Here is a 22,127-nt window from a genome sequence, read left to right as displayed (position 1 = left end):
TTGGTCCTTTTTAATTTGATTGATATGTGTCTTGGGGTGTTTTGTCTTGGATTTATCCTGTTTGGGACTCTCTGGGTTTCTTGGACTTGGGTGACTATTTCCTTCCCCATGTTAGGGAAGTTTTCAACTGTTAACTCCTCAAGTATTTTATCATGGTCTTTCTTTTTGTCTTCTTCTTCTGGGACTCCTATGATTCGAATGTTGGGGCATTTAACATTGTTCCAGAGTTCTCTGAGGTTGTCCTCAATTCTTTTAATTATTTTTTCTTTTTTCCTCTTTGCTTCATTTATTTCTAACATTCTATCTTCTACCTCACTTATCCTATCTTCTGCCTCCATTTTTCTACTGTTGGTTCTCTCCAGAGTGTTTTTGATCTCATGTATTGCGTTATTTATCATATATTGACTCTTTTTTATTTCTTCTAGGTCCTTGTTAAACCTTTCTTGCATCTTCTGAATCCTTGTCTCCAGGCTATTTATCTGTAACTTCATTTTGTTTTCAAGATTTTGGATCATTTTCACTATCATTATTCCAAATTTTTTATCAGGTAGATTCCCTATCTCTTCCTGTTTTGTTTGGTTTGGTGGGCATTTATCCTGTTCCTTTACTTGCTGGGTATTTCTCTGCCTTTTCATCTTGTTTACGTTGCTGTGTTTGGGGTGGCCTTTCTGTATTCTGGCAGTTTGTGATTCCTCTTTATTGTGGAGGTTCCTTGCTGTGGGTGGGGTTGGACAGGTGGCTTGTCAAGGTTTCCTAGTTAGGGAAGCTTGTGTTAGTGTTCTGGTGGGTGGAGCTGGATTTCGTCTCTCTGGAGTGCAATGAAGTGTCCAGTAGTGAGTTTTGAGATGTCAGTGGGTTTGGTGTGACTTTGGTCAGTCTGTGTATTGAAGCTCAGGGCTATGTTCCTGTGTTGCTGGAGAGTTAGCATGGTATGTCTTGCTCTGGAACTCATTGGCCCTTGGGTGGTGCTTAGTTTCAGTGTAGGTATGGAGGCTTTTGATGAGCTCCTATCAATTAATGTTCCCTGGAGTCAGAAGTTCTCTGGTGTTCTCAGGATTTGGAGTTAAGCCTCCTGCCTCTGGTTTTCAGTCTTATTCTTATAGTAGCCTCAAGGCTTCTCCATCTATACAGCACCGATGATAAAACATCTAGTTAATGATGAAAAGTTTCTCCACAGTGAGGGTCACCCGGAGAGGTACACAGAATTACATGGAGAAGAGAAGAGGGAGGAGGGAGATAGTGGTGACCAGGAGGAGAAGAGGGGGAATCAAAAGGGGAGAGAACAAGCTAGCCAGTAATCACTTCCCTATGTGCTCTCCACAGTCTGGATCCCTCAGAGATGTTCACGGAGTTACACAGAGAAGAGAAGAGGGAGGAAGGAGACAGAGGAGGCCAGGAGGATAAAAGGGGGAATCAAAAAGAGAGAGACAGATCTAGCCAGTAATCAGTTCCCTAAGTGTTCTCCACAGCCGGAATACACAAAGAGATTCACAGAGTTGGGTAGAGAAGAGAAGGGGGAGGGAGGAGATAGAGGTTATCTGGTGGAGAAAAAGGAGAGTCAAAAGAGGGAGAGAGCAATCAAGCCAGTAATCTCACTCTCAAGTAAAAATGAGTACTGAAGATTGGGAGAACTAACTCATTTGAAAAGACCCTGATGATGATAGAGATTGAAGGCAGCAGTAGAAGGGGACGATGAAGGATGAGATGGTTGTATGGCATCACTGACTTGATTGACAGTTTGAGCATGCTCCGGGAATTAGTGATGGACAGGAAAGCCTGGAGTGCTGCAGTCCATGGGAGTCGCAAAGAACTGGAGACAACTGAGTGACTGAACTGAACAGTCTAATAGGGAAGACAGACGTATAAACAAAGGAGTTGCAACATGACATTGTGTGAAGTACAGAAGAATTCCAGAGTTGGAAGCCTTAGAAAATGCTCTCCAGAAGAGGGGACACCAGGACAAGGATTTTGAAGGATGAAAGGAGACAAGGCAGGAAGAATAATCTGAGCCATGCTAACTTGTTTAACGTCCCAGAAGAATCTTGCTGGAGCCTGAGGTAAGATGGGGACAGGATGCATTGAAAAATGACACTTAAAGAAGTAGGCAGGAAGCACATGCTAGGTTGAAGACCTTGAACTACATGCTTTAGAAAAGTGACAGGCTACTAGGGAGACTCTAAATATTTTCATGTTTTAATTTTGTTGTTAGTATTGGTGTTCTTGTTTTTTTATGTTTTCTGTAATGAAATGAAAGTGAAAAGTGAAAGTGGCTTAGTCATATCCATTTCTTTGCTATCCCATGGACTATACAGTCCATGGAATTCTCCAAGCCAGAATACTAGAGTGGGTAGCCTTTCCCTTCTCCAGGGGATCTTCCCAATCCAGGGATCAAACTCAGGTCTCCTGTATTGCAGGCAGATTCTTTACCAATTGAAGTACCAGGGAAGCTCCCATGGTAATGAAATGGCCATGACTAAATTTTCAGTTTGGAAAGAACTTTGTGTTGGTGAACTGTGTAGAGAGGGTTGTGGGGCCACAGTGAGAGATCAGAGACAGGAAGACAAGATTTAAAGTCACTGAAATAATCTAAATGAGAGGTGATAAAAACTCAAATGAAGAAGTAGCCTGTGGATGCAAACAGCAGGTTCAGGGGAATTTTATGATTCCCAGGTGGCACTAGTGGTAAGGATCTCGTCTGCCAATGCAGGAGACCTAAAAGATGCAGGTTCAATCCCCGAGTCGGGAAGATGCCCTTGAGCAGGGCACAGCAACCCACTCTAGTATTCTTGTCTGGAGAATCCCATGGACAGAGGAGCCTGGTGGGCTATAGTCCATAGCGTCATGAAGAGTCGGACACAGTGGAAGTGACTTAGCAAAGCACATGATAGAATAGATTTGGTGAATGTTTGGTTCTTGCAGAGAGGGAAAGAAAAGGAATGATGGCCAGGATTCTGTTCTATGAGCCCCAGCTGAGTGGTGTTGCTATTGACTGAAGGTGTAGCAAGTTTGGGATCAGCTGGGAGGAGACTAGTTCAGTCTAACCACACAGTTGGCCCTCCATATCCACAGGTTCCACATCTGCAGATTTAACCAAGTGCAGATTAACAATATTTAAAAAAAAAAATCAGAAACTTCCACAAAGCAAAACTTGAATATGCCATGCTTTGATAACTATTTACATAGAATTTACATTATACTTACAAGCATTTCCATAGCATTTACACTGTATTAGATATTGTAACTAATCTAGAGCTTATTTAAAGTACACAGGAAGATGTGCAAATACTATGTCATTTGATATAAGGGACTTCAGCATCCTCACATTTTGGTATCTGCAGGGGTCCTGGAGCCAATTCCCTACAGATACCAAATGATGACTGTACTAAGTTTGAGAAGTCCATGAAATAGAGATGTCATACATATAGTTGGATATATGCATCTGAAGTTCTCAGGATATTTCAGAACTAGGAACATATATTTGGGAATTATGTGTGTACATTACAGGTCACACTTTGGAATTACATAAAAATAACCAAGACAGATTTACGATGATCACAGAAGATAGTCAAGAAAGGGGCAGTTCATTTAAGGTAAAAATAACATTTAAGATAGAAATTAAATGGTCACTTAAGGTAAAAAAAATAACCTGAGATAAAATAATAAAAGATAAGAGAACCAGGAGAATAAGAGACTGAGAAAGTTCAAAAGAGGTTAGAGATCAAGAAGGAGAGAAAAAGATAAAAGAGATGCAAAATATTACAAAAGTAACAGAAGAACTTGGTAATGAATTGACTCTTTCCTATCCCGTTTCTCTTACATTCAGATATGATGTCATTTTTCAAGTTCAGGCGATTAGAAAAATAATAGTATAATTAACAGAATTAGGAACACAGAAAGAATTAATAGCTTGGGAAGAAAGCAGATGAGTTTCAGTTGGGATATACTAATTCTGAAATGCAATCAGGACACCAATCTCTGAGAAAATCTCAGAAGAAAGGTCAGATATGGAAGTTAATATTCGAAAATTATCTATATGAAAGTGTTAGTGAAATCAGTGAAATTCTCATGGAAGAGAATATAAAAAATGAGGAGGAAAAGAAGGTATGCAAAAGAGAGGAGGAAAAGAAGGTATGCAAATGGTCAATAAGCATATGAAAATATGTTCAACATAGAGTCATTGGGGAAATGCAAATCAAAACACAAAGAGATACTGCTTCATATCCACTACAATGGCTACATTCAAAAAGACTGACAATAGCAAGTGTTGGTGAGGATATGGGACAAAATGGAACCCCCACCCCCACCCCCACATTGCCAGTGGGAATGTAAAATGGTACTGTTGCTTTGGAGAAGCCAGGCAGTTTCTATGGAAAACAATTTGGCAGTTCCTCAAAAAGTTAAATATAGAGTAGCCATATGATCCAGCAATTCCACTCCTAGCTATCTATCCAAGAGAAATGAAAATGCATGTCCAACAAAATTTTTTACACAAATATTCATAGTAGCACTATTTATAATAGCCAAAAAGGGACAGCTCAAGTGTCTACCAACTAGTGAATGAATAAAGAAAATCTGGAATAGCCATTCAATGAAATATTATTTAGCTGCAAAAATATACTTTATTCTTAAAAATTATTTTGTGAAGGACATTGTCAGAAGAATGAAAAGAGAAATCACAGACTAGGAGGAATATTTGCAATATAGCTTGGTTAAAAGACTTGTACCTCAAATATACAGATTACTTAGAACCCCACGAAAAGAAAAGAATCCAACTTAAGGATGGGCAAAGAATCTGAACACTTTACCAAAAAAAGACATATAGATGGCAAATAAGTATATGAAAAGATGCTCCATATCATGTATAATTAAGGAATTACATATTAAAACAATAATGAAATATTACTATGCACTATCTGTTGTTGTTATTCACTAATTCATGCCTGACTCTTTGTGACTCCATGGACTACAGCATGCCTGGCTCCTCTGTCCTCCACTATCTCCCAGAGTTTGCTCAAACTCATATTTGCTTAGTCAGTGATGCCATCCAACCATCTCATCCTCTGTCATCCCCTTCTCCTACTGCCCTCCATACTTCCCAGCATCAGGGTCTTTACAATGAGTTGGTTCTTTGCATCAAGTGGCCAAAGTATTGGAGCTTCAGCTTCAGCATCAGTCCTTCCAATGAATATTCAGGGTCGATTTCCTTTAGGATTGACTGGTTGAATCTCCTTGCATTCCAAGGGACTCTCAAGAGTCTTCTCCAGCACCACAGTTCAAAAGGATCAATTCTTCAACACTCAGCCTTCTTCATGGTCCAACTCTCACATGCATACACGACGACTGGAAAAACCATAGCTTTGACTATGCACTATTAGGATGGCTAAAACTTAAACAACTGAGAACAGCAAATGTCAGGAAGTATGTAGAGCAACTAGAACTCCCATTCATCACTGGTGGGAATACAATATGGAACAGCCAATTTGGAGGAGAACTTGGCATTTTCTTATAAAACCAAGCATATACTTACTATATGATCCAGCAATTATGCTCCTTGGTATTTACCCAAACCTGTTGAAAACATGTCCACACAAAAACCTCCACACAGATGTTTACAGCAGCTTTATTCATAATTGCCAAAACTTGGAAACAAGTAAGATGTCCTTCAGTTAGTGTGTGGATAAATAAACTGTGGTCTATCCAGACAAATGAATATTCAGTTCAGTCACTCAGTTGTGTCTGATTCTTTGCAATCCCATGGACCGCAGCATACCAGGCTTCCCTGTCCATCACAAATTCCTGGAATTTACTCAAACTCATGTCTATCAAGTCAGTGATGCCATCCATACATATCTCATCCTCTGTCATCCCCTTCTTCTCCTGCCTTCAATCTTTCCCAACAACAGGGTCTTTTCCAATGAATCAATTCTTCGCATCAAGTGACCAAAGTTATGAGAGCTTCAGGTTCAACATCAGTTCTTCCAGTGAACACCCAGGATTGATCTCCTTTAGGGTGGGCTGGTTGGATCTCCTTGCAGTCCAAGAGACTCTCAAGTCTTCTCAAAAAGCACAGTTCAAAAGCTCAATTCTTCAGTGCTCAGCTTTCTTTATGGTCCAACTCTCACAACCATACATGACAACTGGAAAAACCATAGCTTTGACTAGATGGACCTTTGTTGGCAAAGTAATGTCTCTGCTTTTTAGTATGTTGACTAGGTTTTTCATAGCGTTTTTTCCAAGGAGCAAGCATCTTTTACTATTTAGTCCTAAAAGAGAAATGAGCTATCAAAGGCATGAAAATACATGGAGGAAACTTAAATGCATATTACTAAGTAAGAAAAAACAACCTGAAAAGACTGCATACTGTGTGATTCCAACTACATGACATTGTGGAAAAGATAAAACCATGGAAACAGTAAAAAAAAAAAAAATCAGTGGTTGCCAGGGGTTCTGGAGGAGAGAAGCACTGTACCAAAAATCCTCTGTGCTCCAACTACTCATCAAAACTTCCATATGATACTGTAATTGTGGATAGAGTAGTGGCTCAGATGGTAAAATGTCTGCCTGCAATGCCGAAGAACTGGGTTCGATCCCTGGGTTGGGAAGATCCCCTGGAGAAGGAAATGGCAACCCATTCCAGTACTCTTGCCTGAAAAATTCCATGGTTGGAGGAGTCTGGTAGGCTACAGTCCATGAGGTCACAAAGAGTCCGACACGACTGAGCAACTTCGCTTTATACATTTGTGAAAACCCACAGAACTAACTGCACAACACACAGAGTGAACCTTCATGTAAACTATGAACTTTAGTTAACAAATGAACCACACCAATTCAAGATGTTAGTGGAGAAAACTATGGTCAGAGGAGTAAGAAGAGAGGAGTATATGGGAACTCTGTACTATCTGCTCACTTTCTGTAAAAGTAAAACTGCTCTAAAAATAAAAGTCTACCAGAGGAATCGGGTGGAGAGGGAGGTGGGAGGGGGGATCGGGATGGGGAATACGTGTAAATCTATGGCTGATTCATATCAATGTATGACAAAACCCACTGAAATGTTGTGAAGTAATTAGCCTCCAACTAATAAAAAATTAAAAAAAAATAAATAAAAATAAATGGATTAAAGTCCTCAATTAAAAGATAAAAAAAAAAAAGTTAAAGAAAGACTGATGTACTAGTCCATATTAAAACAGAGTGAGTCTTGTAAACATTACCTTAACTGTGAGAATCCAGTCACAAAAGACTACATATCATATGATTCCATTTATTAATATAAGAAAAGTCCAGAGTATGCAAATCTATGGTGACAAAAAGCAGATTAGTAGTTGCCTAGGAACTAGGGGGAATAAAGGGGACATGGAGAGTGACTGCTAATTGCTATGGAGTTTAGTTTGGGGATTTTGAAATTGTCCTAAACTTTTTGGTGATGATTCTGGTGATGGCTGTGAATATACAGCTCTGTGAACATACTAAAACCATGTTAAATGGATGAATTGTATGGTATATGTACTAAATTTCAAGAAATCTTGATATTGTTAATGAATTTGAAAATCTCAATAAAATAGATTATTTCCTAAGAAACTTAGCAAATTAGAATCACAAAGATGTAGAAAACTTGGGGGGGGGGGTGGGAATGTGCTGTTTAAAAACATTTCCTCCAATGATTTCATTGTGTCCAGGTAGCTTCATGAAAAACTCCTTTATAATTTACAAGGGACAGATAATTTCCATCCTCTAAAAGTAGTTTCCAGCCTAGAGGAAAAGAAGAAACTAAGCACCATTCATTTTATAAAGCTAAAGTTATCCTGCTCACAAAACATAATTAATACATGTACAAAACACAGAGAAAACTTAATTTTAATGTCAGTTAAGAACATAGATGCAAAAATCCTAAGTAAAATACCAGCAGATCAAATTCAGCAAGACAAAAATAATACTACAACATAAGCAAAAGATTATTATTTTAGGAGTGCAATTTAATATTAGAACATATAGATATATAATATAGCCCAACAATTAGCCAAAAGAGAAAACTTCCATGTATGACAAAGAATATTTAAAATTTCTTAAATTTCTTAAAGAAATTTAAAAAATCTGTATCAGAACAGAAAATTGGACAAGAGTTCAGTTCAGTTCAGTCACTCAGTAGTGTCCGACTCTTTGCAACCCCATGAATCGCAGCACGCCAGGCCTCCCTCTCCATCACCAACTCCCAGAGTGTACCTAAACCCATGTCCACTGAGTCGGTGTTGCTATCCAACCATCTCATCCTCTGTCGTCCCCTTCTCCTCCTGCCCTCAATCTTTCCCAGCATCAGGGTCTTTTCAAATGAGTCAGCTCTTCGCATCAGGTGGCCAAAGTATTGGAGTTTCAGCATCAACATCAGTCCTTCCAATGAACACCCAGGACTGATCTCCTTTAGGATGGACTGGTTGGATCTCCTTGCAGTCCAAGGGACTCTCAAGAGTCTTCTCCAACACCACAGTTCAAAAGCATCAATGCCTCGGTGCTCAGCTTTGTTTATAGTCCAACTCTCACATCCATACATGACTACTGGAAAAACCAGAGCCTTGACTAGATGGAACTTTATTGACAAAGTAATGTCTCTGCTTTTTAATATACTGTCTAGGTTGGTCATAACTTTCCTCCCAAGGTGTAAGCATCTTTCAATTTCATGGCTGCAATCACCATCTGCAGTGATTTTGGAGCCCCCCAAAGTAAAGTCAGCCACTGTTCCCACTGTTTCCCCATCTATTTGCCATGAAGTGATGGGACCGGATGCCATGATCTTAGTTTTCTGAATGTTGAGCTTTAAGCCAAATTTTTCACTCTCCTCTTTCACTTTCATCAAGAGGCTCTTTAGTTCTTCTTCACTTTTTGCCATAAGGGTGGTGTCATCTGCATATCTAAGGTTATTGATATTTCTCCTGGCAATCTTGATTCCAGCTCATGCTTCCTACAGCCCAGCGTTTCTCATGATGTACTCTGCATATAAATTAAATAAGCAGGGTGACTGCTTATAAATTAAATAAATTTAATTAAATAAATAAAGTCTGCATATAAATTAAATAAACAGCCTTGACATATTCCTTTTCCTATTTGGAACCAGTCTGTTGTTCCATGTCCAGTTCTAACTGTTGCTTCCTGACCTGCATATGGCTTTCTCAAGAGGCAGGTCAGGTGGTCTGGTATTCTCATCTCTTGAAGAGTTTTCCACAGTTTATTGTGATCCACACAGTCAAAGGCTTTGGCATAGTCAGTAAAGCAGAAATAGAGGTTTTTCTAGAACTTGCTTGCTTTTTCGATGACCCAGAGGATGTTGGCAATTTGATCTCTGGTTCCTCTGCCTTTTCTAAAACCAGCTTGAACATCTGGAAGTTCACGGTTCAAGTATTGCTAAAGCCTGGCTTGGAGAATTTTGAGCTTTACTTTACTAGCGTGGGAGATGAGTGCAATTGTGCGGTAGTTTGAGCATTCTTTGGCATTGCCTTTCTTTGGGATTGGAATGAAAAGTGACCTTTTCCAGTCCTGTGGCCACTGCTGAGTTTTCCAAATTTGCTGGCATATTGAGTGCAGCACTTTCACAGCATCATCTTTTAGGATTTGAATTAGTTTGACTGGGATTCCATCACCTCAACTAGCTTTGTTCGTAGTGATGCTTTCTAAAGCCCACTTGACTTCACATTCCAGGATGTCTGGCTCTAGGTGAGTGTGAGTGATCACACCATCATGATTATCTGGACAAAGATCTTCACGATCAAGATAACCACGATGGTGTGGACAAGAGTAAAGAATAGAAAAAAGTTCAATTTCAATAGCACCCAAATAAATGTACATTTTAAAATAGGATATTAAATCTTTGCAGTCAAACTGGGAAAAAATTCAGTGATATCAAGAATTTAGATAAAAAGGGCATACTCTGCCTCTAATATGAGAATTATTATAGAGCAATTTAGCTATATTCATCAAAAGCCTGAAAAATGTGCCTACGTTTGGAACAATTGCACATTTAGGTATTTATTCAAAAGAAGCAATCAGGGGTTTTTGCAAAGATTTTGCCACAGAATGCTCATCTCTACATTGCTTATATTAGGGAAAAATAATCTAAATGTCTAACAATAGCGAGTTGGTCAAATAAATTGTAGTTTCATACAATGAAATGCTATGTAACCACTGAAGGTGTAGAATAATAAACTTTAAAGAAAGTTCAGAATATATTAAGTAAAAAGCTTTATGAATGAAAATGTAGAGTACAGAGAAAAGACTGAAGGATTTTAATAAAATGTTAATAATGATTATCTCTGAGAGGTAAAAGTATGGGTGACATTTATGTCCTTTTTCATTCTCCTTTTTATGTACCTGTGATTTCTACATGGTCTATAAAAAACATATATTACTTTGATAAAGAAAAATTCAATAAAAGAATTGCTTAATGTTCGTACTATTTAACTGAGAAGTTCTACTTCTAGAAATTTATTCTGATATTGATACTGTCACTGAAAGATTCATGTATAAGAACATACATTATGATAATAACCAAAGAAGTAAAGGAGACAAATCAAATGTCTAGCAATAGTAATTTTAAGTATGACATAACTCTAGTTATAGTTATAGGATAAAATACTGGGCACCTATTACAAATCATGAGGTAGAAGAATATTTAAATCATAAAACCTTCAGTGAAAAAGGCTGATTATAAAACATTAAGTACAATATGAAGCAAATTTGTTTAAAAACTATGTAGAAAAAAGACTGGAAAGAAATATACCCAAAATGAACATCAATTCTGGTTCTCTCCAAGTGATAGGACCACAGGTAATTTGTTTATTTTCATCTTTCTGCATTTTGTACTTTTTCGACAATGTAATTTTATTTTTTATTTTTTAAATGCTCATTTATTTGGCTGTTCTGGGTCTTAGTTGTGGCTTGTGGGATCTTCGATCTTCATTGTAGTGTGAGAGATCTTTAGTTGTAGCATTCGAACTCTTAGTTGCTGCATGTGGGATCTAGTTCCCTGACCAGGGATTGAACCTGGGCTCCCTGCATTGGGAGCATGGAGTCCTAGCCACTGGACCACCAGGGAATTCCCTAAAATATAATTTTAAACCCCAGAAAATAATTTAAGTTTGAATTTAAGTAGCAAGGAGAGAGAAAATGTAAAACAACATAAATATTCTCTCTGCTGCCATCATGCTGTGAGGCATTTAAGTCTAAGCATGTTGGTATTCCATAACTGAATCCAAGAACTGGTCCTGTTATGAGTGGGAAGGATATAGATTAAAATAAATTAGAAAAGGGGTAATATATTAATGTAATATCTATGTAATTTTTAGAAAAAAATTTAGAAAAATTACATATAACCCTTCATGAATCACAGCCTTGTGGAGGGGTTTGCATAATTTTTTAAAAGTATAAACATAGAAAACTTCAGAAACCAATATATAAACACATTGCTCAGTAGTGTACAGCTTTGCGACCCTATGAACTGTAGCCTGCCAGACTCCTCTGTCCATGGGATTTCTCAGGCAACAATACTGGAGTGGGTTGCCATTGCCTCCTCCAGGGAATATTCCAAACCCAGGGATCAAACCCACATCTCCTGTGTCTCTTGCATCGCAGGCAGGTTCTTTACCTGCTGAGCCATCAGGGAAGCCCCAATATCAACACACGAAGAATAGTTAATTTCTGTTGGTATGAACATAGGTGGTTTCTTTTGTGGGTATGATTTTCTTTTTTTTTTTTTTTTTTTGAGATTTTATTTTATTTTATTTTATTTTTTATTATTATTATTATTTTTTTTCCAGTGGGTTTTGTCATACATTGATATGAATCAGCCATGGATGATTTTCTATTTTTTTTTTTATTTTCCAAAAATAAAACATAAGATAAAACCAAATGATAGAGCTACAGATATTTGGATTCGCTGGTTCAGGAACAGTGGGGACTCATCTGATCTCCTGTTACTGAGACTGTGGGAGAGCCCAGTCAGTTCTGGGACAGGAGGAAGCATCTGTGACCATTGCTTTCTTTCCAAGTCTGTGGGGCTGAACCAAGGGGCACTGCTGGTGAAATAATGCAGTGATGCTAGCCTCTCCATTACATTGTCTGCCAGGGATCCCCTCACCCTATGCCAACAGCCACACAAATCAGTCTCAGACCTCCAGGCCTTTAGAACCTCTAGTCACACAGAGCTTCCAGTCAGAAGCATTTCCTTCCCTGCCATGGCCCCCTTCTCTAGCTCTTCTGCAATCTGCCCCCTGTCCTGGCCCTGGCACCATTGACTGCAAACTCTGGGAGGGCCAGGACTGTGGCTTAACTCAAATCTTGCCCTTGCCTGCCATGGCACCAATTAACATTTATGAGACTTTGAAGGGCAGGCAGGTATGAAACAGCATCTTGGTGCCCAGTTTGGGAGTAGAGGGACAAGGGTACCCACACCGCACCCCAGAAGTCTTTCCTCCTCACAGAAAAAGCACAATGCAGCTCTCTACTGGTGATGGTATGGCTACAGCAATTTCATGGGTAAGTGTGCCACCTAGTGGAATGAGGCAGACGTGGACAGCAATAAAGGTAGGTCAAAATAGAAATTAAATGATTCAAACAGGTCTCTGAAATAAAAATACACAACTCATCATAATAACTAGAGCAGTGGGGACCAGATGTCTGTGTAAGGACAGGGTAGCAGCAAAGTCAATATGGCATCGATACATAAACTTACCTGTGACACGATAGGTTTCCTTTGATTCACAGTGAAGGAACACATCCCATCTCACTTCCAAGGGCTTATAAATTAACCATAACGGTCAAGGTTCATGGTACTTGCTCAAGGTTTCTATGGATGCTATGTTACTTCCATAACTTTAGGGCTATTCTACCATTTTCAGCATTGTTTCTCTTAGTGAGGAGATGATGGAATTAGTCTATCATAAGAAGTATATAAAGAGAGAAATCTCCTTGGCCAAAAGTTCATATAACAAAAGATATGCAAACAATAATTTTTTCAGTGAAACAAATCAAAATATTTTCTGGGTATCCCAAGCCACTGTGTTCTTAGTAAAAAATTTCTAGGGGCAGAAAACCTGAGGTTAGAATTGCACAGCCTTTATATTTTCCTCTTCAAATATAAGTCAAATCATGGTTGTCAAACATCACAGAAAAATCCTCCATTTCCCCCAACATCAGAATGGACTGAGGCCTCACTGCTCAAGCTCACACATAGCACATCTAAGAGCATGCATGGGGAAAACTGCTCAGAGCTGGCCTGTGTGAAGTGATGCCCTCTCTTTCAAGGCAATAAACTGAAGATGGCCAAACTGGACATGGAACTTCATAGACTTCATGATGCCAAAAGTACTATACACAGCTTGAGAAGCACATTCTGAACAAGTGCCCTTGAACCTCTGAAAGGTGAGGCAAAACATTTTTTTAAATTGAGCCAGGCAAAATCTTAGCCAAAAGAGCAAGAAAATCTGTGGAATTGAAGAGGCAACACCTCATATGTTTTTATTATTATTATTGTTTATTTAGTCTGCACCACGTGGTTTAAAGGATCTTAGTTCTCTGAACAGGGATTGAACCCAGGCCACAACACTGAAAGTGCTGAGTCAATCACTAGATCTCCAGGGAAGTCTCATCACCTGCTTTTAAACATCAGCGCAATGACAAAGCCCACAGTAAAGGTGGACAACCTCCATAACAACTTTCATCCAGATCGTTGCAAGCTGCTGATTGATCTCTCAGTCTTTCTTTGTTTCAATCTGGCCAAACCTACACATTCTAGCCATATTAATAGTCGTAGAATCTAACTCTGGCCATTTTAAATGGCCATTTCTTCTCCAGCTGCTGTTCAAAAACTTCCAGTGCTGCCAAACTTCCTGTTGAAAATGTGGGAGCACCTCAGTATGTATTCAAGATCCTTCAAAATGTGGCCCCAACCTAACTTCCCAAGTGTATTTGACATAATTACCCCATAATGAGTCTGTGCTCCAGCCAAATTAAAATGTTCACTGTTCAAGTGTACATATATTTTCTCACTTCTCTAACAGAGAAAAAAAAATCAGGTCACCATAAAAGGCCATTAGGATAATTCCCAAGTGCTGTGAAAAGCATGCCTGGAAGAGAAACATCTTCAGATGTGACGTCACATAATGCATTGCCTTCAGAAATAAAGAGTCCTGAGTTTATACATCTCAGTACCTGACCTGGATTATTTTCATGCTTCTTTTGGTACTCACTTCTTCCAGACTTCTAGAGCTTTTGTACTTTTGATGTTTCATTGAAAGTGAAAGTCACTCAGTCATGTATGACTCTTTGTGACCCCATGGACTATACAGTCCATGAAATTCTCCAGGCCAGAATACTGGAATGGGTAGCCTTTTTCCTTCTCCAGGGGATCATCTTCTCAACCCAGGAATTGAACCCAGGTCTCCTGCATTGCAGGTGGATTCTTTACTAGCCGAGCCACAAGGGAAGCCCAAGAATACTGGAGTGGGTGGCCTATCCCTTCTCCAGTGGATCTTCCAGAATCGAACTGGGGTATCCTACATTGCAGGTGGATTCTTCATCAACTGAGTTATGATGTTTCATTGGTCCTACTTAAAAAAGAAAATTGTTTTGTAAAACTCCCTGACCCTAACCCTAAAATGCTGGGATTAAAAAAAAAATTAAAGCCAATTAAGTTGGATTTGGTTTTGAGAATTTTAGAGCAATTTTGGGAGATCCCATGATACACTCCGGAACACCCCTAAAATGGAGTGGAGAATCACTGTCTTGGCAAATATGTTTGCCTCTCCATATTGTATTATTTCCATCTATAGAATGAGAACTAACGATATTCCTACTCTTTCTCAAGTCTCTCAGCCTGGAAATTATGAGAATGTATACTGTATATAAAGAACTTTGTTTTCGCAGAGTGGAGTCATATATTATCCAGATAAAACAATTTAACTGTAACTCCCAAATTCCCTTATGATAGTAAGCATTCTAAATATTATCAATAAAATATGAGACACTATCCCATTATTTGATAACACAAAAGTATAAAATACTTTCCAACTGTGGAAAGACATTCACGTTACTGAACTTACTGAATTTGTAGCCCACAGTGCTTGGGAAGGTGTGCATCCAACATCCAAACAGAATTGTTCTGGGAAGGAAGCAGGCTTTAGCTTTATGGATAGCTTTAGCTTGTGAACAGAGGAGTTCTTTCTGAGGTAGGGATGGGAGTTCAGGAACTTAAAATGACTTGTCTCAGTTTCAGCTTGTTTCCCTGTTGAAATGTTTCTTTCTGCAGAGAGATTAGAAGTGAAACCCTGGGAGGAGAGGCTGGAAAACAAACATAAGGTTCCCTTGACAGGAGCACATTTTGTCCCCACAAAGCTAGTTTTGTTTGTAGTCATAATTCAGCAAATTCTTTTTGATATAATTCTTTTACTGCAACTGTCTCAAAGAGGTTGAACTTCTGCAAGTAGTAGACTGTGGAGAATTCCAATATTAGACTATAACTGTGGCTATAAGAGCCCTACAAGTCACCAGTGAATCTCAGACCAAGGGAAGGTGACAGATCATGCAAGCTACTGTCCTGCCTTCAGGCTATACAAGAAGCCTGCCCCAAGTACACTGGAAAAGAGTCCAAGTCATTCTAAAAGTGTTACAGGAAGGAATCCAAAGACTGTAGACCTATTTTAAAGCCAAGAAAGAACTTTAGAGATCATTTCCTGTAGCCTTTTTGCAGATAGCAGATGTTTCTGCTAATTTTATGTAGGCCAAATGTTAAGAAGAAATTACTTGGTAGCCTCAGATGAAAATAACTAATCTGAAATAAATAATACATGTGTATAATCTCAATAAGATTAAATAACTTTTAAAGATTTTATTAATTTTTTTACATATAAAAACGGTCAGCATAAATTAGTCAGCTCATCCGATAGCGCCAAACAGTCCCTCCTTCTGCTTTCCCATCCCATACAGCAAGTGCTTAGGTGACTAGATGCTTCCAGCTCTTCTCAGAATCACAAGTGATTTTGACCTTTCAGGGGAAGAAGCATCCCAAAGACCCAAAGAAGCCCTGAGGGGTGGACAAGCACTTGGTTTCCCTTAGGAATCCCCATGTGTTTAGAGAAGGGGGTCTAGTTTAAACTAAGCTCATCTTCAGAGCTTACTGGACATCCAAACAGGAAGTTGCACATTTCCCAGACTGGAAGCAGGACAGAACTAAATGCACAACAGAGCTCTGGGTTTCTGAAGACTTCATTGCTCTTCCCTCTTTGGTAATAGGAGAGCAGAAGTTCCAGGTATCATGGGGCTCTGTGTATGGGCTGGCAGACAAGCATAAGGGAAAGCTATCCCATTTCTGAAAGAACTCTGAATGCAGAAGCTCAAAGGCCATCTGTCTGGGACACTGAAAAGACTACTGTATTAGATGAAATGTGGGATTAGATCTCTTCCAGGCCTGGGACTTGAGATTAAAGTGGGGTGAAAAAATAGGGCTCACCCCCATTTCTGGTATGCTGCATTTTTGAAATTTGCAAATGACTTTCTCTCCCACTATTAGAGTTGATCTTCACAACAGCCTTATGAAGCCAATGTTGTTAGGATGAGTGTAGAGATGAGGAAATTTATGCAGAGGTGACTCGGTGGCCCAAGGTCATGTGGCTGGTGAATCATAGAGCTAAGATCCAAACACATCTTTTATGAAAACACAAGGCCTGGGAACAGAAGATAGTCTTTTGTTTTTCTGAAGCCCTGTCACCCTTTCTGGAGCTCTAGAGTGGAGACCTTGCAGAAGACACAATTTAATTTTCTCTTGAAGCATTCTGCACAGCTGTGCAAGATACACACAAGGGTGTCTGTGGCACTGGGGCAGAAAGCATGATAATTAACAGAGGAAATTATTCTCGAGGGGGTTCCTCTTCCCTGGTAGATTCCTCAGCATAAAGCCCTCTATCTCTAAAGAAGGACATGGTGCCTGTGATTTATTGCGAGTGTCTATGTCTGAGTCCTTGAGAAGAACACCGAGGATTATTTATGTCTTACTAGAAGAATGAATATACCAAGGGGAAAGGATTTTGAGTAGCAGCTCTATAGTAGGCTTCTAAAGACCAGAAAGCAGTAACACCTCACTCATTCAGAGCCCAAATTACAGAAGTTAGGATTGATATTTGTCTTTGCACAATCTGTAAACAACTAGTTTCTAACCTAATTAGTCTGGTACTAACTTAAATAACTCCTTACCTTTGCCACCCAAAAACAGAGGTCGGGGAAATGATGTAATCATGTAACAGTTTCCCTGAATCTCAGTCATATTTATTTGTCTTTTAGAGGGTTTCTTCTTGAAAAGCAGTGATGAATCTATGTGAAAAGAAATCTCTCAAAATGTCTCCCTTCAGCAATTACTGCAGTTCATGAAAAAGTTTCATTTGAAAATACTTAGGGAACAGGTGGACTTCTGATTACAAATGTGATGGACTAGCTTGTAGTACACTAGTACTCCCAACAAAAATAACTAAGAATTCCAGATAAAATTTAAAAACGTCTGTTTGAAGGCACCAGAGCATGATGAGGCAACTAGGGCTTCGGGAAAGAGAGGCAATGACACTCTGTAACCATTTTTCCCTCAGAATGTTTGCTGATTCTGGGCATGAGATAAGTGAGTGTTGATATGAGTAAGAACAAGGACTAAGGGCTCTCTGGTAAGAGGAGGGAACCCAGCAGAGCACTGGGTAGAAAGAAAGAGGGGGAACTGAGCCCACTATTCTGCTAGGTTTTCCTTTCCATATATTTACTGAACTCTGAAACTGCATTAAACAAAAAACAAAAACAAACAAACAAAAAATGACCGTCAAACTAGAATTTTACATCTAGCAAAAGCATCTTTCAAAAAAGGAAGGCAAGATTTTTTTTCATAAATATGTGCCCCACTTTACAGAGAAGGGAGTGCAGAGAGGGAAAGTGACTTGCCCAAAAATTATACTTAAAAAGTGGTTGAGCCAGGATTTGAACCCTAGAGGCCTGATGGTAAAAAAGGAAGGCAAGATTTTAAGCAGCAATGGCATCATAGTTTTGAGTCTCCCTAAATTTGAATATCCCATGTAAAACAGATAAAGTGTGAGAATAATAGAACAAAACCCATAAACAATATCTACAACAAAGCTAGGTAGAATGTACCCCAATGAAACCCAAAATATAACCAGGTAGAAATAATCCTCTAATAGCTACAATAGTATAGTATTAACATCTGCTGAGAGAAAGCAGAAGGGATTTTTAAAGGCATCTGAAATACTGAAAATAGGAACAGCCCATAATGGTCAAGCACAGCAGAACATTTTAGGAACAAAAATCACAAGAAGGAGGAGTTCTGCACAGTCCAATGGATGAGTAACTCTAAGGGGTTTAAGGGGCTGAGCAGTTTGGTCTTAAGGAAATCTAAAACTTCATCTTCCACTCTGTGATGAAATAAGGTGGAAGAAACATCATTTCCAGAGTTAAGATGAAAAATGAGCCAAATTAACCAAATTCATGAATTTTTCTATTGCATTGGAGAGTTGTTTGCAGAGCTGCATACTTGCCCAAAATCTAAGGAGATACAGTCCTTACTAGAGGAGAGATGTGAGCACTCTTACCTGGGTTACGCTTACCATAAACCAGTAAGAAGTGTTCCATTAGAAACACTGATGAATTGGTGAAGGCAGATTATGGACTGGCAGGGTAGTAAGAAGCCTCTGAGGGTCTCAGAGACTGGGGGAATCAGCACTTTATTGCAAGCTCTTTTTCCATGGATCCTACTGGGGGCTTTCAGAAAAGCTCAGAATGAGCCCTAAGAATGGACAATTGAGAGGCAGATCTTGGAGAGAGGAATATTAGCCCTGAAGGAGGGATAAGAATCTACCCCATGCAGTTCCCCTTTCTCCCCTAGAGGAAAAGATGCCTTTCGCTGTGGGAAAAGGACAATACACTCTAGGGCAATGATGGAAATTCATTGTAGCTGGGAGAAGGAAACTCCTGAGGTAAGGCAGAAATCTGTTGGGCACAGAACCACACAAGAGGCCAAAGACTTGAGAAGGCCATAACCCTGAGGCAATATCTCAGATTTAGCACCAAAGACCGAGACTTAAGCAGAATAACAGAAAATGTCACCCTCTCAATTCCCTATATCACCAACCAAACAAATCCAAGTAACTAGCAACAGCAGAATAGTACTGGGAAAGGGAGAGAGGAGAGACAAGAGTATGCAAAGAGACTATCTGAGGCACAGTGTAAGGGGAAGACAATGCTCAGTGTCGAAAAGTCATTGTTCTGAAAAACTAACTCTCATGTTAAGACAATGAATCACTACAGGAATCTGAAGCCTGTCACACACTGAGGGTGGACAGAATAACAACCTCAAACCCAACCCAACTCCAAACCAGGTTCACTCAAAACCCTAAAGACACAGCAAAAGGGAATATGCGCACCTTTTCTTACCTCAGTCTCCACTGTCCTACACAACATGTTTGGCTTCAAACAAAGAAAAAACACACAAAAAGGCAAGAAATATCACTCTCCCAAGAAACAAAGTGATCACCAGAACTGGAATCTGATACAACACAGATATTGGAGCTATCAGACAAGGAATTTTAAATAATTATGGTTAACATTTTAAAGGCTCAAGTGGAAATGGTGAAGGATTTCCCTGGTGGTCCAGTGGTTGGGACTTCATCTTCCAGTACGGGAGGAGTTGTGAGTTCAATCCCTTGTTTTTGAGCTAACATCCCATGTGCTGCATGGCCAAAGACCCAAAACATAAAAGAAGCAATATTGTAACAAATTCAATAAAGACTTAAATATGGTCCACATCAAAAAATCTTTTAAAAAATGAAAATGGTAGACATTATGCAAGATAAGCAGGTAGCTACAGTAGAAAAACAAATAAGAAAGAACAAAACAGAAAGGCTAGAAGTAAAAAGCACAGTAGAAGAAATAAAGAATACCTTCAATGGGCTCATCACTAATCTCAGCACAGCCAAAGAAGGAATCAGTGAACTTAAAGATCCATCAACAAAAATTACCCAAACTGAAAGTGAAGTGAAAGTCTCTCAGTCATGCCTGACTCTTTGTGATCCCATGGACTATACAGTCCATGGAATTCTCTAGGCCAGAATACTGGAGTGGGTAGCCTTTCCCTTATCCAGGGGATCTTCCCAACCCAGGGATTGAACCTAGGTCTCCCGCACTACAGGCGGATTCTTTACCAGCTGAGCCACAAGGGAAGCCAACCCAAACTGAAACACGAAGAAAATTTAGAAGAACATCCAAGATAATATAAGAGTTTAGCATGAATGTAATTGGAATCCAAGAAGACAGAGGGATAAGAGATTAATTTTTTAATTTTTTTTATTTTATGACAACATAATGGGTGAAAATTCACCCAAATTAAATGACAGACAACGAACCACAAATACAGAGGTTAAGAGCCCCCAGTAAACCTCCCCTTGGCATATCACATTCAAACTAGTGAAAATGAAAGATAAGAGAAAAACCTTGAAAGCAACCAGAGAAAAAAAGAAACTTTACATGGAAAGAAAAAATAAGAATTACATCAAATTTCTCATCAGAAACTATGCAACTCAGAAGTCTATACCCAGAAAATATCTTTAAAAAAAAATTAAGGCGCCATTGCTGGTGCCAGTATAAACTAGTACAGCTACTTTGGAAAACACTTTGGCAGATAGTTTCTTAAAAGAAAAAACATAGTGCACTTTACTTCTGTTGTAAAAGGTACAGTAATCTGATGAGTAGTTTCACATTTTAAAAAATCATCACTTTGAACAAAAACATATTCAATAATTATAAATAAGCACAGGAAAAGATATTTACTCAAGAGAAATAAAAATAAAACAACTTCTAATAAATATATACATGTAACAATTTTATTCATAAGAGATAAAAACTAGAAAGAAACCAAATGTCTCTCAATTGGTGAATGGAAAAAGAAAATGTGGTACATCTACACCCAGCAATAAAAAGGAGTGACCTGTTGGTATATATAACCATATGGATGAATCTCAAATACATTTAGTTAAGTGAGAGGAGTCAGAACCAAAAGACTACATACCATGTGTTTCTATTTACTTGACAATCTGGAAAAGGTAAAACTATAGGGGTAGAGATCAGACCAGTGGCTACCAAGGCTTAGGAATGGGGGAGGGGTGAAATACAAAGAAGCAGACCAGGAAATCTGGGGGGATGAGGGAACCCTTCTGTATCTAGATTGTGGTGATGGATCCATAGCTCTGTGCTTCAGTCCAAACTCATGAAATTGTATAGCATAGAAGTGTGCTCTATGTAAGTAAATAGATAAACAAACCAAAATAAGATCCCCCTGCACACCACCCTAAGCGACAGCATGTGCTACCAAGGATGGAGAGTAACTGGAACTCACACACTGCTGGTGGTCATATAAACTGTTACAGGCACTATGGAAAGCTACTTGGCAATATCTGCTAAGGAAACATATGTACATCCTACAAATCATCAATTCCGCCTCTAGACATATATGCAACAGAAGCATATATTTACCAATGAAATTAAATACCAGGCTATTCTTAGCAGCTTTATTTGTATTAGCAAAAACCTGGACACTATGCCAATATCCACAAACAGTGGAATGGATAATCAACCACAGTGTAGTCATAAATGGAATACTGTATGGCATTGAAAATAAGGGAAATACTGCTCACATGACACCCTCCATGAGTCTCACAAGCAATGAGTATGTAATGTAGGATTACATTTACATAATCAAAGGTGTTACAAGTCAGAACAGTGGGGTCTCAAAGAGTTGGAGATGACTGAGAGACGTTCACTTTCACATTTAGGCAGAAGTAGAGACTTGGGAAGGATCACAGGGATTCTAGCAATGTTCTATTACTTTACATACGTGCTGGTTATCAGTGGGTCAGCTTTGTGAACAACCATTAATCTGTTTACTTAATATTTGTGCATTTTTCCTGTTTGCAAAGTATACTTCCATTTTAAAAGTTTTAAAAGCAGAGTATGTATATTTCTTTTTCTTTCCTTTTTAAAATTTAAGTTTGCTGATCAAAGATTCTTTGATTCCAGAAGAGAGGAGCAAGAATCACATTGAAAACTTTTGT

At 38.9% G+C, this 22,127-nt stretch overlaps 1 non-coding gene across 1 annotated transcript; it reads right to left on the bottom strand.

The window, feature by feature from the left end:
• Positions 1–11,004: 11,004 nt before the first annotated feature.
• On the bottom strand, positions 11,005–11,077 carry TRNAW-CCA (transfer RNA tryptophan (anticodon CCA)). The gene has a single exon. It is a non-coding gene; the product is annotated as a tRNA-Trp (tRNA).
• Positions 11,078–22,127: the final 11,050 nt, after the last annotated feature.

This window comes from Dama dama, chromosome X (assembly GCF_033118175.1).
Source record: "Dama dama isolate Ldn47 chromosome X, ASM3311817v1, whole genome shotgun sequence".
NCBI lineage: Eukaryota > Metazoa > Chordata > Mammalia > Artiodactyla > Cervidae > Dama > Dama dama.
This window is presented reverse-complemented; position numbering and strand designations above follow the sequence as displayed.